Raw genomic sequence first — 4,961 nt, forward strand, 5'->3', positions numbered from 1 at the left:
AAGCCTTGCTAAAAAAGGAGTCAGGAGTGGAGGAAGGTATTTAGTGTTTGTATCTTGTTCACTATAGAGATAAGACAGAAATAAGTGAAGGGAATGTAGGAATGAGAAAACAGAATTTAAGACAGGAGAATTTTTGTACAGCAAATATTACTCACTTTGAAATGAAAAAAATTGCTCACATTTTTAAAATCCTAACTTTATACTGAAGTACTTTACTTCCATGGTTTTGATAGCCCAAGTTTTATCCAATAACCCAAAATAAGTTTATAACACAGTGAACTACAATCTTAGCATCACTGGTTCAATCTGTAGGCAGCATATCCAACAAATGGAAGGGACAGCCCCAGGAGGCTATGTTGAAAAGAAGTTCCCCGGTAGGTGTGCCATTTGGAAAAATCAGGACAATGAAAGAGCCTTTTTTTTCTGGGAACTCAACCTGTTACCAGCTGATAGCCATCTGAAGAGGCACTTTTCTATAAATCACTATAATTTAAAAACCAAATGCTCTGAAACTCCTTTTGCCAGATCAAATCAAACTGACTCTCAGTTGGTAGAAGGCCCAGATGTGAGTTTCGTAACACACATCAATTACTATCTAATCCATCACTTGCAATGGCTGAATGTGCTCAGCACCATTCCCAAAACTAGTGTCATGGAAACAACAGCATCTAGGTAGAAGTGGAATTTAAAAAATCTCTAGTCACTGTCTGCAAAGCATTAGTGGAGCATGTGTTAGCACATGTTCAGTTTGGCCTTTTAATCTCAAACAATATCATCTCTTACGCTATTTAAAGCCCAAGTTGAAGGCAGTAAGAAATGTTGTTATATAAAGAAAATATTGATTTCTATAACAGTAATTTCATAATGCTCTGTGGATACTTTCTCTGGTAATAACCAAAATTTTCTAGACAGTGATATGGTCACTAACGTGACTGTCAAAGTCAGTGATACACACATGGGTTCCCTTCCACTTAAGAAATGCTGATTTGTTTGTATCTTTCACATTGCCATGGGGTACTTTCAACAAAAAACAATATTTCAAGTCTTTACAAAGTGAAAAAGCTGACATAAACATGAAATAGTAAATAGGCCATTTGAATAACCAAACTATCCTCACAGCTGATCTCTAGTCCCACACAGCCTGGTGGGGTTGTGTCAGCTACCACTTCCTTTTCTGCTTGATCTGTCTAATTTAACCAAGGACAATTGCCCTGAGAGCTTGTCACCATCACTAAAATTTATCTAGTGCTTAGGACGTGCCAGTTACTGTTGTATATTTTACACGTATTACTCCATTTCTTACTCATAAAAATCATATGTGGTAAGCAATATTATTGTCCCCATTTTATAAATGAGGAAATGGAGGCCAGAGTGCTTAAAGAACTTGTATAAGGTCATTGAACCAACTGTACTGGATGCTTAACAGAGTACAAGTCCCATTCTTCCTGGTTGTATTTCCTACAGCTCCATAGATTTTGACTGACTCCCCCCACTAGTCTCCCTGACTAGCTGCAATGTTATCAAGAAGAGAATCAGACCACCTTCACTGCAAAAAAAAATCATAGACACAGGAAGTATCACTAGCATGATAGTTCCCAGAGACTAGAAGGAGAAAGGAATGGGGAGTTATTATTTAAAGGGTATAGAGTTTCAGTTTTAGAAGATGAAAAGTGCCTTGGAGATGGATAGTGGTGACGGTTGTGCAACACTATGAATGTATTTAACACCGATGAACTGAACACTTAAAAATGGTCAACATGGTAAATTTTATGTTTTGTGCATTTTACCATGATGAAAAAAAAAAAAAAAAAGGGAAATGGATCAAGAAGACAGCCATATGAATAGAGAAGATGCACAGGTACCATTAGGGAGGCTTTCTCTTACCAATCCTTGAAGGAAAGTTGTGACCAACTTAGCATATTAAAAAGCAGAGATTACTTTGCCAACAAAAGTCTGGATAGTCAACGCTATGGTTTTTCCAGTGGTCATGTACGGATGTGAGAGCTGGACTATAAAGAAAGTGGAGCACCAAATAATTGATCCTTTTGAACTAAGGTGTTGGAGAAGACTCTTGAGAGTCCCTTGGACTCCAGGGAGATCCAACCAGTCCATCCTAAAGAAGATCAATCCTGAGGGTTCATTGGAAGGAACTGATGTTGATGCTGAAACTCCAATACTTTGGCCACCTCATGCAAAGAACTGACTCACTTGAAAAGACCCTGATGCTGGGAAAGATTGAAGGTGGGAGGAGAAGGGGACGACAGAGGATGAGATGGTTGGATGGCATCACCGACTCAATGGACATGAGTTTGAATAAACTCCAGGAGTTGGTGATGGACAGGGAGGCCTGGTGAGCTGCAGTCCATGGGGTAGCAAAGAGTCAGACACGACAGAGCAGCTGAACTGAATTCCTACCAATCAGTTTAGCTATTTAAAAGAGCATCCACAGAGCTGGCTTTGTACATGCCCAGATGTGTTAGCTTTGGAAATACAAAGCCTACTACCTCCTGGAATACACTGCTTGGGAAGATTGCTCAAGAGACACAACCACGTGGAAATCACTTCAACAAGACCATCCATATCCCACCAAGGGTGAGCTCCTCTTGTCGACCCACTCTGAGCATCAGGATCTTAACTGTACCCCTGAGGAATCAGTCTAAAGATTTCATGGAAACTACAAAGGATTAACTACAATAGATTTCTTCCTATGGAATAATGACCATAGACAGTGTTCTATACACTTAATCTAAGCAAAAATCATACAGAAGAAAATATAATGTTCATCTGACTTAGAACAACCTAATGTAGTACTCCACCAGTCCTGCTCACTATATTAATATTTTTCCTTCACATCAACTCCACTCATTAGAGAACTGGTGAAGAGGCATGTACCTACATACCAAGAAGCTCTACCTGGGCTCCCTCATCAACCACATCATCCATGCTGGGGAGAAGGACAAATTACGTCCTCCTGCACTGGGCTCCTGTAGAGGAGGCTGGAGATTCCACTCAAATCCTCTCCTCCAAGTGAAGATGACTCCTATACTGCTGAAGAGGAACTGACATTTGAGCCCAGCTATGAGCCCCACCGGGCAGTTGTCAGCCGCAGGGGAAGCCATGGCTGTCACTCAGAGTCGTCAGAAGTGCAGAGCCCAGCTCCTGCAGGGGTTCTCTGGTCTTCTCCATGAATGAGCCTGACGAGGGTAAATCCATCCACCATTCAAAGTCGGGCCTCAACTGGGCTTGCCTGGTCTTGGTCACATAGGCCGGAGGCTCCCCGCCTGCCCGGCACATCTACTGTGGGGCACTTGCGCCTTGCTCCATGTCCTCAGCCGTCATCTGCTGTTGGCCAGCTCCCCACAGGGCCATCCCCTCTACCTCATCTCCCCTCATGACTCCTCTATCCTCTCCAACTCTTTCCACCATTTCCAGCTCTTTGACCAGGACACCTCCAACGTGACGTCTAGCTTCTTCCAGGATTCCTACTTCAGCAGCTTCTCCTTCATGACTGACTTCTTCCAGGAATCCCTGCAGTCACCTGGGAGGGCCTCCAGCGACCCTCTTCCAGCATCTAAAGACATGCCCCACCTGGGTTGGAGGTCACTTCCGGCATGGAGCTGGAGCCACTGCAGGCCTCACAGAGGAGGCCTACCACATGGGTTCAGAGGGCCGCCAGGTCTCTGAGCTGAGAGCCTGGCTCTTCTCAGGGGTGAGGAGCCGATCATAAGCTCGAGGAGGGCTGGGCAGGACCGGCAGGTGATCAGGGAGAGGCCCCCCATGGTGTGAGCCCCAGCCTGAGGTGCCAGGCTTGGTGGCTCCTCCTGCAGTACCTCAGGTGAGAGGGCCCCACCCAGGAGCACAAGTCCCACTTGCATGAGAAAAACAATGGGGATTTCCTCCTGAAGCTACCGTGGAAATCCATGAGACCAGAGCAGGAGTGGAGGAAATCGCCCCACATGATATTGTAGCCTTGTCGCCAGAGTCAAGAGCGAGAGCCACTCCCAAAGGACCAACAAATTCTTATGGAGTCTCGAGAACCTGGGTCAGGACCTGCAGCACAAAATCCTCCCCACCAGCGGCCTGTGTCACAGCAAGTTCGGCTACGTTCAGGGCAGGACTGACCGTCTCTCTCTCCGATTGGCCCGAGCCACTCCTCAGGAGGCTTGTGCCTCTCGCTGTTTTTGTGGCTTCAAGAGCGGGAACTCAGAAGATAAAGCGGCAACTCCTACTGCTCCTGAAGGTGCTGGATCTGCCCCTCCGATACTTCCCAGACTCCCACCACTCCAGCTCTCTCTGCTTCAGTGTCTAGAGGGAATATGCCCCCTCCCCGATGACCTTCGGCTGTAGAAAGCACTGTGGATGTGGACAGCCCCCCACCCCCACCCCGGACGTGGGGCTGGACATCTCGTGCCTTCTAGCTGTGGATCCGGTGAGATTCTCAAGCACTTGGACGAGCTGACCTTGAAGCTGAGTGTGGAGGACGTGCCCACAAGCTGCCCGGTGAGTCCCTGACCCGCAGCTCCCGACAAACCTCTGGCTTTTCCTCCCCACCCCTCAACCCTCTGTGAGCTGCCTCACCACGTGCCGGAGGTCCTAGGTCTGGCGCTGGCCTCAGAGCCCCACAGCCTTACGCTCCCGACTCCCCGCTGCCCCAGGCGTCCCCACGGGCTCCGGCTCTCCCCAAGGACACAGACCAGACCGGCAGCCTGGAGATCCTGCCAGAGGAGGGGGAAGAAGCTGCAGGCTCCTAACCCTATTGGGCCTACTGAGCCAGTGTGTGGGCTTGGCCCTGGAGGCGAGGCCTGTGGGCCCCTAGTACACTCTGACCACTCGGCCGGGTTGATCTCGTGACCTCAATCCGGTAGTAAAGTGTAAGCGGTGCCCCGGTCAATGGCGGAGGTCGTGGAGGTGGGGCCCTCTCACCTGCCTGAGTTTAGGGCTTTTGGAGGAATGAGGGTGCG

The 4,961-nt window shown here is 47.6% G+C and overlaps 1 pseudogene; it reads left to right on the forward strand.

The window, feature by feature from the left end:
• Positions 1-2,886: 2,886 nt before the first annotated feature.
• On the forward strand, positions 2,887-4,060 carry LOC147378305 (TBC1 domain family member 17-like; annotated as a pseudogene).
• The last annotated feature ends 901 nt before the right edge of the window (positions 4,061-4,961 follow it).

The sequence above is a fragment of the Bos grunniens genome, chromosome 2, assembly GCF_055505025.1.
Source record: "Bos grunniens cultivar Pamir isolate PY7600 chromosome 2, Bosgru_T2T1.0, whole genome shotgun sequence".
Taxonomy (NCBI): domain Eukaryota; kingdom Metazoa; phylum Chordata; class Mammalia; order Artiodactyla; family Bovidae; genus Bos; species Bos grunniens.